Here is a 19,685-nt window from a genome sequence, read left to right on the forward strand (position 1 = left end):
TTAGTCATCACTAAAGGCCCCTTTGGTGTGAGTTTTCCTGTGTCTACCCTGTCACCAGTGCAACCCAACAGCTCCTGCAGAAAGGGCAGCGTCCAGAACGAAGCCCCGGGCATGTGCGAGGCCCTAAACCTTCCTTTCCCGCTAACGGCCGCCTAACTTCATCATGTCCTGGTGAAGAACCCTCTGATTTCTCCCTCAGTGGGACCACAAGCCCCAGCTGGGCGGCAGGTATGGCTTTTCCTCTTGCCCAGGGACTCGCTCACAGGGTGAGGCCGTGTTCCATCTTATGAAAAACACAGGCTGTCTCGCTGGAGAGCAGACAAGCCCACACAACCGGGACTCGTGCTCCAAAGGCAGGTCTGTCGGGCTCTCGAGGGATCTAGTGGCAGAAACATTTTCACAGGGGTTCCTGGAGACAGCCGCCCTCCCGTGGCATGGCTGGGCACAGCCCAGCCGTTAGGCAGGTCCCACCGGTCCTGAGGACGTGGTCCTGTGGGAGCAGAGCCCCGGGGACATCTCTAGGTAAGAGATGAGGGCCCAGGAGCGAACCCACTGGTGTTTCTCCCCCCTCACCGTGGCTCACTCCAAAAGAAGCAGGAGCCAGCGGCTGGTAATTCAGGGAAGCAGATGCCAACCGAGTAACACCTGTGTGGGCCCCAGAGCGCGACTGGGAGCCCGGGGGGACTGGAACCAGACCAGGTGTGCTTGAGAGGGGAGTGGGAGGTCCCTGGGGAAGGGACTCCCCACTCGGATTCTCCCAAACCCTAGAACAGACACGTCCGTCCTAAGTTGGGGGCTGGCAAGTGTTCGAGTGGTACCCATGCAGGAACAGATGCAGGCAGGGAGAGGAGGCGGGGGCGGGTCCCATGAAAGGACTCCCACCCATCCGAGTCCTTGGAAGAATCTGGAACAGGTGCAGGGGCCAGGGAGGAGCCCCTGCAAGGGACCCAACTCCACACGAGCGGCAGGGGCCACAGGCAGGTCCGGAGGCCCGGGCCAGGGCCAGGGTTCCAGCACCAGAGGGACAGGAGGACAGCCTCGCACGTCCGAACAGGATGTGCAGCCAGACAGCTCTTCCTGGTCTTCGGGTCACAGACACCTCCCCAGGCCACTGGCCCGTGACGAAGGGGTGAGCTCGGCCACTTTGCCTTTGGAGGACGGAGCCTATAGGTTTGTACTCATCCCGCACCAGAGTCAGAGCCAGCCCGAGGCCTGCCTCTCACCCCAGTGAAAGCCTCCCTGTAGCATTCACCCCGCAGCACAGTCATCATTCTGTGACGATACTTACAGCCTGGGCATTTCTGTCTACGTCTCTGTAACGTTTCCCAGGAAGGGTTTTGAGCGCTCAGCACCAATGCCCCAGGGACGTGGCTGGTGGGTTTCCACGGCGGCCCCCAAGGCACCTGCGACGATGGTCCCCCCTCCCGCCCCCAGCCGGATTCCACGTTCCGACAGCATGTCTGTCACCACTTCCTCCCATCGCTGCCTGCTGCCGCCCATGAAACTGATCAGTGCCAACGCTGGGCGAGCAGTTGGGTGGAATTACCGGGCGGACCTGAGCCCTGTGCTGACTGTGCAAATCCAGCAGCCGGCAGGTATTCGACGGCTTCATTAGAAACACAAACAGCAAAAGCAGTGATAGGAAGTTTTCCTTTCTCGGTTTTGTTTTCTTACTTTCAACAGTGTGGTCAAGAGCCTGCAGGTGAGTTCCGTGCTCAACCTAGAAAAGGGTCCCACCTGCCCAGGGTCGGGGTGACACAGAGACATGGGCCACGGACCCAGAGCCGTGTGTGTGACCTGTTCTCGGACAAACTGGCTTCCCACCCTGCACCCTCCAGGGTCAGTCAGGCCAAGTCGTATCAGCTCCAAGGACTCGGGCTCTCCCTCTGAGAACGGGGGCTTGTACTGTAGTAATGAGTCCCTCTCCATCACCACCGCTTCAGGGTAGGCACGGCCCTGACAGGCATCCTCACCAGAACCACCCGAGGGCGCTGACTGGCATTTTCCCCTGAGACACAGAGGACGCGACTACGGCACAGACAGGGTAAGTTACTAGCCCCCTAAAGTCACACGGCCCCTAAGTGGCAGCGTCAAGACGCAGCCCGAGAACGGGCTCCAGAGTCCATGCTCGTAGCCGGCATGTCGAGTTGCGCCGTGTCCACACCTGGTGGTGGGGATGCAATCGGTGAGCACCCCCCAAGGACAAGGGCCACCTGACAGGAGCTGCCTGTGCCAGGCCTAGGTCACCAGCGTGGGACGGGGGCCCCTCTCATCCTTAGCGGGTCCCTTTTGCTCAGCTACCCGATTCCCACCCAGAACCCCACTGTCCTGGAACCAAGGGGCGGGGTTCCCAAAGGCAGAGGCCGTGTGCAGGTGGCCACCGCGTGCTATCAGCTGAACCGTGTCCCTCCGAAATCCATCTGTTGAAGCTCTAATCCCCGGTACCTACAACTGTGACTGTATTTGGAGGCAAGGTCTGTATTTCTTTTCCTTTTTAATATCTTTGTTGGAGTATAATTGCTGTACAGTGCTGTGCTAGTTTCTGCTGAATAACAAAGTGAATCAGCTACACGCATACGTATGTCCCCATATCCCCTCCCTCTTGCGTCTCCCTCCCTCCCACCCTCCCTATCCCACCCCTCTAGGTGGTCACAAAGCACCCAGCTGATCTCCCTGTGCTGTGCGGCTGCTTCCCACCAGGACGCAGGGTCTTTAATGAGGGTAAGTTATGAGGTCACTAGGGTGGGCCTTACTCCTACATGGCTGGTGTCCTTATAGGAAGAAGAGACCAGGACACAGGCAGACACAGAGGGCCGACCCCGTGAGGACACGGGGAGCAGACGGCCATCTACACGCCAAGGAGAGAGGCCTCAGGAGGGATCAGCCCTGCCCACACCTGGATCTCGGATTCCAGCCTCCAGGACTGGAGACAAAAGATGCTGTTGTTTGAGCTGTGGGGTGGCAGCCCGAGCTGACCGATACACTGCAGAACCCCACGACCTCGGCCAGTCCTCTGGACCGGCATGAATGACGGGGGCCGTGCCCACAGGCAGGGGATGCAGGGCATGCACCACCTTGCCGTTATGAAACCAGTCGGCACCGACAGCTCCATGTGTCGCACTTGGGGTGGGGTGGGGAGGGGAACTGATGCTTCCGACCGGGCTTGCACTGTGAGGGGCGAAGCTCCGTGCAGACCTGCCCGCCACCCGGCCTGTGTCTCCCACCTCACTGCCTGCTGTCCCTGCTCCCAGCCAGCTCCAGGGCACAGAGCTCCCGAGGGCGCCGGGGCGTGCTTCCTGCCCTGTGCCTGGGGCCTGACGCATGGCCGTGAGCAGAGGTATTCGCTGGGGCAGGCGGCTGCGCAACTCAGGCGCGTCACGCTCTGAGTCGTGGTCTCCAGACGTCGGGTGAACAGGGCAGCGGGTCGCCGCGTGACGGGAGCTCTGAGTAGAGCACTCGCCACGGCCCTGCTGCCAGGTCACCGCGGGGACGCGCGGGGCCCTTCGCCTCCAGCCATTTGTACCCCGTTCCTCTGCCTGAGACACCCTAGGCCCCCTCGTCCGGGAAACCCCTACACGCGGTGCACAGTGACTGCTGCACTGGGGTTGACAGTGTCGTTTTCCCCCTTTCCAAATTCGTGTCCACCCAGAACCTGTGAAGGGGACCTTACTTGGAAATAGGGTCTTGGCAGATATAATGAGTTAAGATGAGGTTGTACTGGAGGAGGGGGGGCCCTCATCCCATGACTGGTGTCCTTATGAGAAGAGGATGCCCAGGGCACCATGGAAGGGGTTTTAAGTGGAACAACAGAATCTGAGTGGTGGAAGCTCGCTCGGCCTGCGGTGCTCGGTAGCGAAGGGGGACAAAACCAGGGCGAAGACCACCACGACCTGTTGCCGTGGTCCAGGTGACATAAAAACAAAAGCCCAAACCAGTGGGGAGGGAGGGGGCAGATTGAGGAAATACTTAGAGGGAAAACAGATGGGAGTCCGGTGGGCTGGACGGGGCAGCCAGGAAGAATCTAGGACGGTCAGGGGTGACGGCTTCTCGTGCCCTGAGACGGGGACACACAGGAGGAAGGGCTGTTGGCCAGGAAGATGGCGTATCCGTGTTTTAGGGCTGCCGCGACAAAGCCCCACGGACTGGGGACTTACTGTCCCAGTCCTGGAGGGTGGAAGTCTGAGATGGAGGTGTCGGCGGGTGGGTTCCCTCGGGGGCTGCGGGGGAGAATCTCTTCCGTCTTCCCTGCCGTTGCTGGGGATTTCGTGGCCATCTTTGGGGATCCTTGGCTTGCAGACACATCACCCCCACCCAGGCCTGCATCTTCACAGGCCGCTCTCCCTGTGTGCAAGTCTGTCCCCAGATGTCCCCTTTTTATAAGGACTTACTGGATTAGCGTCCACCCTAATGGCCTCACTTGATTACCTCTGCAAAGACCCTATTTTCAAATAAGGCCACATTCCGAGGTATGGGGTGTTAGGACTCTTAACGTATGGATTTGGGGGGACACAATTCAGCCCATAACAGATGGCAGCCTGGGGTACAGCAAGGGCTCTGGGCTACCTGGGTGAGTGGATCCCGCACGCAGGAGGTGGGTCTGAGGGTCTGGGCAGAGGTCAGGGGAGAGCTCTGCCAGCCACCAGCACAGAGGGTTAGGGTGCGGGGGGGCGGGGGGGAGAGAGGGCAGAACGTGGACACAGCCTGTGCCTGGGCATCCTATCCGCACCGAGCCCACGTCTGACTCTCACGGAGGCCGTGAGCCCCTGGCCCCAGACCCTGACGATCCCCTAACCCATCTGCCGAACCGACCAGGCAGGAAAAGAGGAAACAGAGATTTGGAGAAATAAAAGCAACTGTGTCTCTGACTGAAAGAGAAGAAACCCTAAACACGGCAGAGGGAGATACGCCCGGCCCTCCCGGGCCCCTGCGGGGTTTTATGGGAAACCGTAGACACATGCGGCAGGAGGGGGCTGGGGATGGGCAGGGAAAGAGGCAACGTCCTTCTCTGACCTTGACGGAGAGATTTTCTGAAAGCCTCTGTGATTTCCAAATAAGATGCCCTTTAATTTTTAAAGCAAAGACGCACCCCATCCTCGGAGGCAACACCATCTTGAAAGGCTCCTTTGAAATCCTTAGGAGGTAGACCCAGGGTTATTTTAAGGTTAAGAACTCTTGTTCATTCAACAAATACAGATCCAGGCCACCGTCTCTGAAAAGCGTGGGGTGGGGCTGTTGCCCGGCTGCGTCATGATGATACAGCCCACGTGCTGTCCATCACGGGCACCACTGGTGGGTCTGGACAGAGTCCCATAATCAGTCACGTGCGGATTCCTGCAGGAGATGATGGACCATCACACAAAGTAGGGTAAATAAAGGGTATAAATAGCCTCGAATCAGTTCAGGTCAAGTCTGACTGCCAATGAGTTATGAACAAGCTTCGATTCTGAGATCTTTTTTTCGGATAAAGGGTGTGGGTCCTGCATCGTCTGACGGCCTGTGGGGTGAAGAGTGGGGTGTGGGAGTGGAGACGCCCTGCCCTATAGGTACCCGCTCCCAGCCCTGAAGTTTGCAGAGAAGGGTTAACAGCAGAAAAGGAAGGAAAAACACGTGTGTGAAGAGGAAACACAAGCAGGAGAGGCTGTGAGCTGGGGGCTCCGGGCGGGAGGAAGCAGAAAAGGACAAATCTCCTTCCAGAAAGGGCCCGGCAGGAACGGCGAGGGCCACGCAGGCGCCCTCCACAGACCACGGTCTTGGTGCACAGGGGCCACGGGAAAGGCGTGACCAGTCCCTGACCAGTCTCTGGACCATGTTCATATCCATTCTCTGGTGTGTGTCCTCTAAGCCACAGACACCTACGGTTCCCTTCTCACCCCCTCCCCCTCCCCCGTTGGGCCAATTCAAACTGATTTGTAGGAATTCTCATCTGTCTCTGTCTTAAGTGTCATGGGCTCCTTTGTTGGTGCTGAAATCTGGGCTCACGCTTGGGCAGGGCAAAGAGCTGGGGATCTCTTGGCTTGCCACGAGGAAGGGAGCCGGTGACACCCCAAGGAACCCGCTTCCTCGGGGCAGGCTGAGCACACCCCCAGTGTTCATCCCCTCTACACAGTCCTTCATTCTACTCGTTATTCTCCACTCAGCCCAAACATCTAAAAGACCGGAGATGGTCACAGGCGCCGACGGAAAGGGGAGGAGTGCAGACAGCCCCCGGGTCCGTCTGGCACCTCTGCTTGCTGGAAGGTGGCCCCCAAGGGAGGTGAAACCTGCAGTTTGGACCCATGCCATTCACAGGATAACGCTGTGGTTCCCCAAACAAAGGACCATTGCCATGACAACTGTGGCATCCCAGAACTCAGGCACTATTCTGAGACACTGAGCCGTGAGCTGTGCCTTTAAACGAATTTGATACGATTGCCTTTGACCGTGGTAACATTCTCTGGCAAGACGCGTTAGCAGCAGAAGGAGGGAAGGCTTCCAACGGCCTGACACTCAAAAAGCCCCCACGAGCGACATCTGCTCGGGAGACAAGAGGACGCAGTGGCCCGAGACATGTAATGAGCGAAATAAGGAAACGGAAATGGCAGGTCTCAGGCCGGGAGCGGGCAGGATCCCTGACCCTTCAGCCAATGGCTCGGGGCAGGTGGGAGACGCCGCCGACAGAACCACCTGGGAGACGTCCCTTCTTCAGCGTCACTGCAAAGACCCCGATGGAGGGCAAGGGACCACGGCAGCCACCATCACCCTTCGCTCTCACCGTTCTCCCAACTTTTGGCCAGTTCCCATAAACCTTTGCTGTGGTGACGCCGAGAAGACAGAATTGGGCTTGTTCCCAGCACCAGTGACCTGTGGTCCGCACGACGGACAAACCGTCCTCACCAACACTGGACGGTCGGTGAGAGAAACACGTGTGGCCAGAAAGATGGCAGGGTCTGGGCGGGGGTAGGGGATGCAGGGCTTCAATACAAAGCATGCTTTTGACGGAATGAAGAGAATATACGTCCAAACATGTCACCCGACGTTTACTGGATGCCCACTCTGTCCCAGGCCCTACAGGCAATGGACACCCAGGACCTCGTTGCCAACCACAGGTGTCCCTAGCTCTGAGCGACGGTGGTGAATTCTACTGAAACCATGCAGTCGAGCAAGCACTTAGAGGCAGGACGTCCTCTCTTGGGGCCACAGGCATGCCGCCCCCCACCCCCAGTGCTCTGACTGCCTCTTAGCCTGGTCCATCTGAACACTGACAAGTGCCCTTAGCCCCCAGCCTTGGAGAATTCCAGGACTCGGAGCCCTTCACACCAGCTTTGGTGCTATCTGGGAGCTGTCCACCTGGCGGAGCGGATCTAAGCGTGGCCCCAGTGAGGACTGAGCAAAGATTATCGCCTGCCCCCCACTCCCACCCCAAACCCTTGGTCACACAATTTTGTCATCATTCTTCCTCATCAATATTTTAGTACCTGTTCTGGGCACCAAAAAGAACATTGATAAATTTGTAACAAAAGGAGCAAAACACAGTGTTCTGAAATCTTTTTCCCCTTCTCCATGTCGAATTTGGCTTCCACTAGCTGGAAAACTCTACAAGAACGCAGGGCATGTGATGGACAAGAGGCAGAGTCGGAGACCTGGGCTTGAACCCTGACCTCACCCCAGCGATGAGCATGTGATCCTGGGGAAGTCATCGAGCTGTGTCTGAGCCAGATTTCTGTAGGAACCGCCTACTGTGCTCGCCAGCACCTGCCGCCTGCCCTTCCCTGGTCCTTCCTCTGGTGTAGCATCCTTCCCCGCCCCGCGGGCTGCAGGATGACCACAGAACCTAGAACCGGCCATCGGCCAACGACGAACGATGGCACTGCGATTTAAGGGAAGGGCTGCTTCCCTGCCCTCAGCCCAGCTCCGGCTGCATCCTGCCCCTCCAGGCCGTGGTATTTGTCCAGACTTCCCTTCCCAGCTCTCCCGCGGAGGACACCCATGGACCTCCCAAAGGTCTTGGCCAATGGCCCCAGGGATGAGTGTAAATTGATGTCTGTTTTGTGCCTGGACCCGGATGACTGAGAACTTGACACTCATCACCCCACAGGCCAAGACAGGATGATTTTCTCTCTTCGGCCTCCCTTCTGACCACCTGATGCTCCCTTAGCGTCAATGTGTCCCTTCTAGCTTGGCTAAAAGCGGCACCTCTTCTGTGCCCATGTGGACGGTTCTTTTTTCTTGAACGCCACCTTAAGCGTCTTTCCACTCCCTCTCATTAAACCCAGAATAGAAACCTTTTTCTGCATTCAGTCGAATTCTACCCCACACAGTCTTCTAAGCCCTCAGCCTGCGTATGAGATCAAACACTTGCAAAGCCACGAAGAACTTCAACAAAAGACACTTATTCTCTCTCTTTGAATCTGGGCTCAGCCCTAATCATAAAAGAGCCCCCAGTGCGGCCGTGGGACAGAGTGGAGACAGCGCTCATGCCTGCAGTCGCTGCTGAGACCGGGAGAGATGCTGGGGCTCCCCCAAGGTCCCACAGATGAGTCCAGGTGGAACCCATGTCCTCCTGGCACTCGGCCTAGCGCCCCCTTCCGGTCCCACTACCCAGCCGCCTTTGCGCCTTCGTGGCAAGGTGGCTTCCTGTGCCTATGTCCTGACACAGTGGAGATGCGCGCACTCCAGGGGGTCTACGCCCCAGAGGCTAGAAATTCCGGGCTGTGTGCGTTCCCGTAAAGGCCACGTGGGGCTTTGCCAGGCTTGCTGAGCACGGATGGGTCCTTAAAAGCAGGACACGAGGGGAGGGACCCCCTCTCCTGGCATCAGGACACCAGCCTGATGGGGACCTTGTCTGGGGTCCTGTAGTCGCTCCGAGGCTTGGTGAGTCAGGGACCCTACCATGGAAGGTCGTGGAAGGTCAGAGCAGAGCCCACGTGGGACCCAGCACTCTCGCTGCAGTGGTAAAGGACGGGGAGTGGCCCAGAGCCTGGTCTCGGGAGCACCCCATCCAGCCCAGGGGACCGTGCACCCCGATTTCTGTGAAATAAGCTTCTACTCTGAATGCAGAAGGGAATCCTGCAAATGGGGAGAAAGCGTGGTGGGGTAGGGCCCCTGCTGGGAGAACCACGGGGAAGGCGGGGGTGACCCACGGAGGCGGCAAAGGTGCCCTGGGAAAGGGGGTGGGTGGACAGAGGGCCGCAGGCGGATGGGCCAGCAGCCCTCTGCGCCGCGTGGAAGCGGCTAGAAGGGAAGGCCGCGCAGGTGGGCAGCATCGAGGACGTTCCACCTGGAGGTGGACGGGTCTTCCCAGCGCGGCCTGGGGGAGCCGAGGGCCATCTGCTCTGGCTGGTCCTTCGACCCCACAGGGAGTGCCCGGGCTGGGGTGACAAGATGCAGCTCCTGGTGCCACTGGCCGAGCGGGGCAGCCTCGCGACAGCCCCGCCTCTCTGAGTCCCAGGTTCCCCAGAACGTGCGGCCCCGGGTCAGGGTCCCACGGCTTCCTGATGACGGGCATCCTGCTGGGAAGGAGGCTTCTTGTCCCCGCCCCCCAACTCAGGCCAGGCACGGGACCTCCTGGGGGCGGCCTGGGCTTCTGGAGGCGTCTGCAAGGTTCCTCTGGACTCCTTCACGTTCTGAGTCTGAGTCTCCCTGGGGTCACCAACTGTCACCCCCTCAAAAGACAGTTACTTCCGAAAACACCCTGACCTTCTACAGCTCTCACCATGAAGGCTGCGGGGGGAGGGCGTGTGCAAACCTTAAGACGGAGGTGAATCTCCGAGGAGCCTGGCCTGTTCTCTTTGCAGGAGGTCCCACTAGACCCCCCAGACGTGGGAATTAAGGGTGGGCAGTGAGATCCAGAACCCTGACCTCCTTCGGCCGTACTGGATCCTTCGTCTGTGACACAGGTGCACTTCACTCACTAAAGCAGCGTTTGGAAACCACCCCCTAGAGGCACGTACTGAGGAACCGAGTCAGGGCACAGGTGAGCCAGCGTGGAGGAGAAGGGGGTGGGGGTGTGGTCGAGGGGAAGGCAGAGGAGGGGATCCTGAGGGATGAGCCGGTGGAGAGGTGCTGGGTTCCTCGTCCTACAGGCCACTCGTTAAGGCACATCTCGGAGCCTCAGGGAAACTGGTTTTCCTGGATGAAATGGCTCAGATAAAGACCCCAGGCCAAGGGCTGGAATTGGCCAAGGGCTGCTCTCCTTGGACGGTCCCGTCACTGCTGTGCCGGCTCTGGGACAGGAGCCTGCACCAGCTCCCGTTGACCTGGTGTCAATGGGAGACAGACCAGGGCTGGGGCAACTGGGCTGGTGGGTGCAGAGGGGGCGTGGGCTCGGCAGGCAGAACCCAGAAGGTGCTGGTGAAATCAGCCAAGGGCTCTGGGGGTGGGGGAAGGACGGGTGCCCTCGGGGCCCTCCTGGAAGGTGGCGGCTTGTCCGCGGGGAAGTGCTCCTCTGTGCGCAGCCTTGGGGAGCTGCCTGCCGACGCCCCAGGAGGCAGGACTGCCGGTGAGCGGGGGCGGGGGGTGGGGGAGGGTCCAGGATGCACAAAGGGCCAAGGACAGCATCATGGCAGCTAAGGGTGGCTCGGTCCAAACCCCGGCTCCCCGTGACCTCGACATGGAACGAATTTCTGAGTCTGGGAGCCTAACTCTCTTCATCTGTAAACTGGGGACAGCGACAGTGCCACCTTGCTGGCAGGGATCGAACAAAAGCAGTGAGTGCGATCCAGGCATGAAAGGGCACTGAAACAGCATTAACTGTTTCTGCTGTTCAGATCAAGACAGCCTGTTGCCTCCTCCTCCAGGGAGCCGTCCTGACTCTACAGCCCATTGGGATTCGCTGCCCCCAATGCTGGCTTCAGCCCCTCCCCACTCCCTCCCACAGACATAGACATTCTCCATCTGCAGGGAATCGACCACCAAAAGTCCAGCCCTTCAGCTGGGACACGATGTCCACCAGGAGGACAGTCACGGTGGGAGAAGAATGGCGTGGGGTGGGGAAAAGCCAGAGCCCGGCCGAGGGGACCCAGGGGCCAGGAGAGGGGAGGGGAGGCCCAGCAGAGCTGCAGGAAGCAGGGTGAGTGGCAAAGCCAGGGACCCTAGGGCACCCACTCACTCGTTCCTGCTCTTGGACCCACTTCCACTGGGTCTGAGCACAGCCTCAGAGAAAGGAAAGGATGGGCCTGGGCTGAGACGTGTGTCCCGGGACACGGGATCAGAAGCCGGGTCTTGGAAGCAGGCCAGAGGATCAGATGCAGTGGGTGCTCGGGGTTGGAGAGGAGCCCGCCTGGAGAGGGAATGCAGAGGTGCAGCGGCCTGCAGTCCGGGGTTGCCTCCCCCCTGTGCCCGGGACCACCCCGTCAGTACCGCAGCTATGGTTCCCACGCGGGCCGTTGTCCACCCTGCTGCAGGGGCCTCGCGGGGGTTCCCGTAGTTGGTCGGGGGGGGGGTACTTGTCATAGGGGGTGGGCAGGGGCCAGACTCCCTAAACGTCCAGCAGTCGTGAGACAGTCCATGAGCTGTGAGTGACCCTCCCGACGTTCGTAGAGACGCAAAGCCTGTTCATCTGAGCATAAGCTCCTGCCCACCCCGACTCAACAGACGCGTCGCCTTCTGCACGGATACTCACTGAGCTTTCCGGAAATGCAGCCACTGCCTAAGTGAAAGAGCGTTCGTGGCGTCTGGTCCGGAACTTTGCCAAGCACAGCTCACGATTTCAGGAAACCGCGGCACCGGTGGCTGGCGGGGCCCTCCTGGTGCCACAGCTGCCCGAGGCGCTCAGGGACGTGAGGCTGAGTGTGCTGGGAGGGGAGCAGCGGCCCGCCCTGGCCTGCGCCCTCCTGCGTGGGACACCCTCTCGTGGACGCGCAGGCCACCTCCCCGCCCATCCTTCTGTGGCTTCCGTTCCTTACAGGACAGTTAGGATGTTACGCCGATTCTTAAAAATTCCATGTGTGTGTTAGGTTATGTTATCTATGAATCTCAGTGAAGGTGGTGCTACGCGATAATGGTTATACAGGCGCTGGGGCCTGAGTTGCCTGGGAGCCACGGCATGGGCAGGTGCTCACCGTGAAGGGAATTGTGCAGAGAATGTGTGGTTGAGGCCGGGGGGAGATAGGGGGGTCTCTGGGGCTCCCGCTTGTCCGCAGGGGATGGAGTCGGGGAGGGGTCTTCCTCAGGGGCCCAAACTGCGCAGGAGCGGGCAACAAATAGCTGAGAAAGGCTCCGGGCTGGGGACCAGTTCAACCCAGAGGAGTAGATGTGTGCGGGCAGGTGGGCGAGTCCTCTGAGCATCTCTGGTGGGACACGTGCTCCAGCAGCCACGTACATCCCCTGCATGGGGGGCATCACAGCCAGGGACTTCTTGGAGGATGCGTCCCCAGCCCGGGCCTCCGTCAGGCAGCGTTCCAAGGCCGCATGCGTGTGAAGGGGCCAGGGAGAGCCCCAGGGGCAGAACACGACAAAGCAGGGGAAACACACAGGGCACAGGGGGTCAAGGCCTCACGGCCGCTGCTGAACCCTCTCGGGACCAAGACAACGAGTGTCCCCGCGAGGAGCCCTCAAGAGCAGCCCTCGTGCGGGGTCACAAACGGGCATCACCTTAGCTTGCGCCCCGGAGCATCAGCTATGTTCCAGGATTTGGGGATAAACTCGGAGACGGCTATGCCTGGGGGAGGGGAGGGGAGCTACAGTAGCGAGCACATGACCACACACCCAGAGCAGGACGATGGAGAGCCCGGGCGGCACACAGAAGAGGGGGGCTGGTGGCACCGGAAGCGGCAAGGAGGGAGCCACGCGCACCCGGCTGGACAAGGCATCGGGCACGGGTGGCCCGCGCACACCGCACAGCTCCCTCAGCCCCAAGAGGGCGGTGACACGGGAGCAGAATCGGCTGTGACGGGGCGACAGCGGGCTGCTCGCATCTGCTCAGGCTGTGTCTGCTGGGGCTTTATCACGCCTCCCTCCCTCAGCAACTTGCTTTGAAAATATTCTCTGGGCATCTAGGCAACAGCTGTGATGGCCGCATCCTTCTAGGGAACAAACTAGCCCAGCTTTCCCTGGGAAGGCTCGTTCTGTAAGCTCACAAGGGGAAGGCTCGGCAGTGCTGACCCCAAACGAGCCAGTCTGATGAAACGAAGCAGTTTAGAACACTGGGTTCTCCCCAGGACCCGCCGGCTCTGCGTGCAAACAAAGGATGCCGTGCATACTCAATATAATTGCTACGTTTCACGGTAAGTAGCGTATTTGACAGTCCAAGTGCCAGGAGATCTGAATGCTGCTTTCAAGTCGGATCTATTTTATTTCACAGCAGGTGAATCGCTGGTATTAGCTTGGTATTCCGGAATACCAAGCAGGTATTATTATTTTTTAAAGCATCGTTGCTCCGTATCAGCACAGATATTACATTCTCACACGTAAACACGCACACCCCGCCCCGCCCCCGCCCCAGAATAATGCATTAAGAAATCTGTTTGAAAACACCTCCCTCTCTTCACCATCTATACATATCTGAAACGTAATGACATAGCCACTCCGTCTCGAAACCTAGCAACGGTATCCAAGCGATCCTTGGGCAGCTCATCAGACACCCAAACTCACACATCAGCTCAATGGACTTCATTTAAAAAAAGCAAAGCCTCTCGCTTCTCTCCCCGTAGCTGCGGAAGGACAAGATATAGGAGAACAAACCTTGTTCCGCTGAAGAAGAACAACCCATGTCATTTAATCCATCTGACAGTGCATCTCCCCACAGAGCCGGGCAAAAACAAAAATAACAAAGGTGGTAAAAAATAGGTTATCCCAGTCCAAAGCTTATCAGCTTGCGACATGCTTAATCTTTGCATGACTATCTCGGATTCGAGCTCCCCAGCTCCCCAGCAGCCTTGCTCTGGGGGACCTGCATCCTACGGGAGCCATCGCAAATGCTCGATGACCAAAGCTTTTTAGACCCGCTGGGCTCATGGACTCAGCCGCAGCTCGGCAGTGGGTGAAAACAAGCAGGTTTAACTCTGGTGTTCACCCTCGCTCTTAGACCATGACTTTCTCTGAGTAGGAAATGAAATAACCAAATGGAGGTCACGTTTAATTTCTTCAAAGAGGAAGGGAATTAAAAAAAAAAAAATGAACCACAGCTCTGGTGGGCAGCAACATACATGCTGGCCGGACTGGGAACAGAAACGCTTCACAAGATGCAATCTCTCTTTTAAAGGGATAGGGTTCCATCTACACGGCGAGCTGGATCCACTTCCGGATTCTACAGACCTCCGAGGGCCCGTGAATCACCTCCTGTGTTTCAACGCGGTTAGCGTCTTCCCCCAGAGCCACGGCGGAGCCTCCTAAGTGCCCTGATTTCTCGGCGGGGCACTTCTGTGTCTGGGAAACGAAGGCTGGCTCCGTGGCTTGAGGCGGGGGATATTCCAGCCGTTCAAGGGACTTTTTCAGAAAGGCATCCCATCGACTAGGCTGCATGTAGAAAGTCAGGAAAATGTATAGCGCTTCAATTGGCTCACTTTGAACAGCAAAATCAACCCCACGCCTAACTTGGAATCTGGGGGATCCTTGCACCATGTTTCTCTTCAAAAATGCAACCCAACACGATCTAGGCAAAGGTGAGTCTTACCTTCATCTCTTCTGAGTTCAGGATCCTGACATGTGAGGCTGTGCTCTCCAAAATGGTGTCCCCGCCCCCATTTAGCCCCACTAAATGCCTGATAAACACAGCCCTGCTAGCCAGCATCACGGGCACCTCCTGACAGAGGCAAGAGCCAGCAGCCTCAGATACAGGACGTCAGTTCCCATTCTTCTGGATCGCTGCTACGCTGTGGTACAGCTTATTAAGTCAAATTTTACTGAAGATCATAAGGTAGAAATACGCGCCCCCCCATCCCCCTCCAGCACCCCGACGGTGATTTCTGAGGCTGCAAAAGAGGCAAACGGCCTGTGAAGTTCCCCAGCGATCATACCAGACGCCTACCACTCAAGAGTCCGGGGGCAGACGAAAGACAGCCCTGACCGAGACAGACTCTGACAGCACCCGCCCAGGTCACAGGGGTCAGGGAGGCCAAGCCACAGGAGCTGGAGCGGAAGAGCCACGTGGCCAGGGAGCCTCGCGCACGACCAACTGGAAACCCCCAATCTCACATGGCCCCAGAAAGACCTGCTGTGCGGGCGGAGAGCACTGCCCCCAACACGACCCATGCCCCGTGCCCCCGCCTCTGACGATGCTTGGGGGGCAGAGAACATTACACCCTGGCAGACACACCCAATCCAGGAATCGATTGGCCCACAAAGGGCTCGGCTCCTTGACGCCCAACTCCAGGTGCCGGGAAATCGGGATTTTATGTCAAGAAGGGCGGGCGGGGAGGGGCTGAATGTGGAGTGGAAACACTGACGGGGGAGGGGGTCACCCATTCAACGGACATTTACTGAGGCCCCACCGTGCGCCAGGCACTGTAACAGCCCAGGGCGACAGTCATACAGCAATGTGAGTGCCCTCCGCGGGGTTGATGGCAGACCCCAAAAGACGTGTCCGAGTCCGAATCCCTGGATCCTATCATCGGGACCTTATTTGGAAGTAGGGTCTTTGCAGATGTCATTGATTTCAGGATCTCAAGAAGAGATGGTCCCGGATTTCGGGTGGGCCCTAAATACAGAGGCTGATGGCCTTACTGGAGGAAGCAGAGGAGATCTGAGACACGGCAGAGAGGAAGGTGGTGTGAAGAAGCAGGGATGCATCTCCTTGGCCCCAGGAATGCCAAGGACTGCCAGCTACCATTAGAAGCTGGGAGACACGTGAGGGAGGAGCCTCCCTGGAGCACCCAGAGGGAAGCAGCCCTGCCAACACCTTGACTTTGGACTTCCAGCCTCCAGAACCGTGAAAGAACACATGTCGGCTGTTCGAAGCCACCCAGTTAGCGGCATTTTGTTATGGCAGCCCCATCCTCGTGTTCTGTGTAAAGCCCACCAGACACGGGGGCAGGGCAGGCAGGCCTGGAAGGTCCCAGGAAGCAGAGGTCCAGCGTCGGAACTGCTGGAGGATGGAAAACGGCGATGGCAGGGGCCACCCTGGACCTCCTGGGTCAGGTTCTTGGGGGGGAGGGGCTGCCCTGAGCACCCGCCTTCTACACGAGCTCCCCAGGGGCACCCACACCTGGCACGTGCTGCTGGCCACTGGGGAGCCTCAGGGGGTTTCTGTCGGCGCGTCAGGAACAGTCAGGAACAGGAAAGAATTCCCCATCTAGGGGATCGACTGCCAGAAACACAGAAGGCTCGCTGGGGTGGGGGATGAAGACGCAGCCGAGGTGCCTGGGGACAGGGACACGGGGGAAGTGGAGTGGACGCAACGATCACAGTGGCCAAGCGCATGGGGAGCTGCTTTTCTGAGCAGATGTGCGCCGTTCTCCCTGGGACAGCGGTTGATGGGCAGTTCCCGGTTTGGAAGGTCCGGGGTCTGCGGTCCTTTCGACGAACTCCTGAACCCCGGGGGCAGGGAGGCAAGGAGGACATCGCCCTCTGTGTCATCAGCTCCTGAAGGGCCAAGGCCTGGGACAAACGAATGTTTCCGAAGCCCCAGATGAGCAGGGGGCCCGAGCGGAGAGAATGCACCAGGAAGATGCTCCTGGAAAGATGGCGGCAGAGAGGACAGAGCCGGCCCCTCAGGAACCTGCCAGTTCAGCTCCTCCCAGGCCTTCCAGGGCTGTTCAACCACAGCACAGCGGGGAGAAGGGCTGCCTCCGCCTTTCCCGGGAAGTGCGGATTCTTCTCGAGACTGGAACGAACTGGGGGGCAGTGGTGTCGGAGTCCCAGACCAATGGCTTCTGATGCTTTCCTGTCAGAACTCTTCCCTTTGGTCGCCCCACGGAGGTGGCTCTATCCCCCAAGCTTGTCCCCCGGCCTCCTGTCCTCTGTCCCTCCTCCAGAGAGCAGTTTGCAGGCCGTGTCCTTCCTCGGTAAGGCCTCCCGGGGACCCTGACCCCGCAGGGGAGGAGCAGTCCCAGCGCCCTTGAATATGTCACAGCGGGAGAGAAGCAACAGACTAGACATTTCTCTTTTTTTTTTTTTTTTGCAGTACGTGGGCCTCTCACTTTTGTGGCCTCTCCCGTCGCGGAGCACAGGCTCCGGACGCGCAGGCTCAGCGGCCATGGCTCACGGGCCCAGCCGCTCTGCGGCATGTGGGATCCTCCCGGACCGGGGCACGAACCCGCGTCCCCTGCATCGGCAGGCAGACTCTCAAGCACTGCGCCACCAGGGAAGGCCGACATTTCTCTTTGAAATGTGAAAACTCCATGTGGAAGCCAAAGCCTCTTCCGGGGTCGTCCTGACGGCACAGCTCGGGGGTGCTGGCCTGCAGGGCCCGTACCTCCGTCCTAATCCAACTGATTCTCGGATGACCCCTCTGCAGCCCCCAGGCCCAGCCTCACGCTGCCCCCGAAGTGTCCTCTTCCTCCCCTGCCCCTGCCCTCTCAGCCCAGCCGGGGAGCAGAGTTCGGCGGAGAGATGCTCAACTCTGGTGGCCACAGAGCGCTAAGCCTGAACCAGGAGGCCCAGAGGAGAACTTCCCGGGGGACCACCCCCCCGTCAGCGGTCTGGGACCCAAGCACCCTCTTCTTCCCTCTCCATCCCTCCACCCACGCGTCCAGCCCCGGTGCCAGCGCCAGCCTGTGTGAAGACCCCCAACCTCCCCTGCCCCAGCCTGCGTTGCTGCCTGAAGCCCTGGCGTGCAGCCCCCTGTTCTAGGCTCACAGGGGGGCAGGGAGACTGGCGGTGAAGAGCCCAGAGCCCCCCAGAGTCATGTGAGCCTGGCTTCAAGGCCTGGCCCGGCCAATCACTCTACCACGTGGTTCTGGGAGAGTCCTGCCTGGGAGATGCCACTGGAGCCCTGCCCACAGCCACTGGCACTCAGTGCGCCGGGTACGTGGGCCACTTGCCCCTACGGGCACCTGCGTCTCCCCAAGGAGGGTCCTCCCTGGCACGGAGCAGGCCTGAACTAACAGGAACTTGACCCGGTGGGTAAATGTACAAGTCACCTCGCCCCTGGGGTGAGACAAGGCCAAGGTGCGCTCCCGCGACCCCCCCGGAGGGCCTGATGGGACTGGGCCTCAGGTGCCTGCAGTACCTGCTCGTTAAGGCACCTGAGCTGGCGCCCTGTCCCTTCCAGACTTACTCTCTGTGCTCCCACTGCTGCCGCCTGCCACCACCTCCACGGCAAACCACTTCCCTCAAACCCTTGCCTCAAGGTCTGCTCCTGGGGGAACTCAACCCAAGCGCCATGTCCCGTGTCAGCTTCGTCCTTGGTCGCACGGAGACAGCGACCGTATCCTTGGAGGAGCGCGGGACGCTGGGCTCGCAGGCTCAGAAAGGGGTGGCTGTTTCCCTGGACTTATTCCTTCCCCCAGAGGCAGGGCGGCTTTCTGAGATGGCAGGCAGGGAGCCGCACGCGGGACTTAGCCAGACTCTTCCCACCCCCACCCCCAGCATCCAGCCCCACCGGTAACGAGGGGAGATGCAAAGCTGGGGGGGGGGCGCAGAGGGCACAGAGCAAACAACCGGGTTCGAACCTCGAGGTTTAGTTAACACGACGCTGAATCGGGATCTTAGGGTGGATTTACTGTGCGTCTGAGAATGAATGACATGAGTGACATCTGCGCCCACGAGGGACCCACAGCTTCCGTGCCCTTCGTCGCCTCTCTGTGAAATTTCAATGGAATCCACTTAAATGGCACAGTTTGCTAGTTCACAATCACAGATGCTGAGTCAGACGACCCAGAGGAAAGAAGAGGACTCTTTTTTCCTCTTCTTTGGAGACGCTGAAAGGACCCAGCAGGGAAGCAGATTTTCCGTACTATCCTTTCCCTTTGGGACACGCCAGGGAAAGCCCACGGCGCAGGTAACGAGGGGCATGGATTGACAGGAAAAGCCACCCCACATCCTCACTGAGCCCCGGGGCGTCTACAGAGGTACAGCAGGCAGACCTCAAACCTCAATCCCCACACCGTGACCCACGGAAGTCGCTCGCGCCCACCGTGGCTACCCCATCTCTCGACAGGGCAAGCCCTTTACAGTTTAAAGAAATCATTGATTCGATCGGGTGAGTGGTAATTAAACTGTGTTCACCCAACAGACGGGTATTATTTTTATAACAAGAAAACCTGTTTGTAGAGAGGTGTTTGCATCCCAGATCGGAAATGGAAGGGAGAAGCCAGGAACCTCCCCGACCTGGGCTTTAACATGGGCACTTTTTGAGCAGGACAGGTTCATGGCTGGGGTGGGGATGGGTGTGAATGTGTAGGCGGGGCTTGGGGGGCAGGGGGTGGAGTCCCTACTTTCTCTCGACTCCCTTCCGACGGCTGGGTAAGGAAACCACTTCACGCCTCCCCCTGGCGTGCGGGCCCCAGGCAAGGGAAAGTGAAAACAACGGGGGTAGGTAGCCCCAAGTTTGTCACCATCGCAGAAGCTCAGAGATCCAGGGGTCCTTGGCGCCATTAGCCATCCCGCGGTCCTGCTTGGGGCCTGCACACCTGTCTTCTTGGACACCTGCCCTGCTCAACAGAGTTCCCATTCCCTTCACCGTAACCGGTGTTTATGGACCTCAAGCCAACCCTGTCCGACTGTACTGCTCTCTCGTCCTAGGGGGGTGGTGCTTAGAGTTGGAGAGCTCAGTGCATTTCCTAAAGCACTTTGCGGACGTGAACTCGCCCATCTGCATAATGTGCTTA

General features: G+C 59.0%; 1 protein-coding gene across 1 annotated transcript in view; it reads right to left on the reverse strand.

The window, feature by feature from the left end:
- SHANK2 (SH3 and multiple ankyrin repeat domains 2) overlaps positions 1-19,685 on the reverse strand; it is a gene marked incomplete at its 3' end in the record, with an annotated part of 537,007 nt that overhangs the window by 313,484 nt on the left and 203,838 nt on the right. The gene's annotated exons all lie outside the window — the stretch shown is intronic.

Source organism: Grampus griseus (assembly GCF_964374135.1).
Source record: "Grampus griseus genome assembly, chromosome: 8".
Classification (NCBI taxonomy): domain Eukaryota; kingdom Metazoa; phylum Chordata; class Mammalia; order Artiodactyla; family Delphinidae; genus Grampus; species Grampus griseus.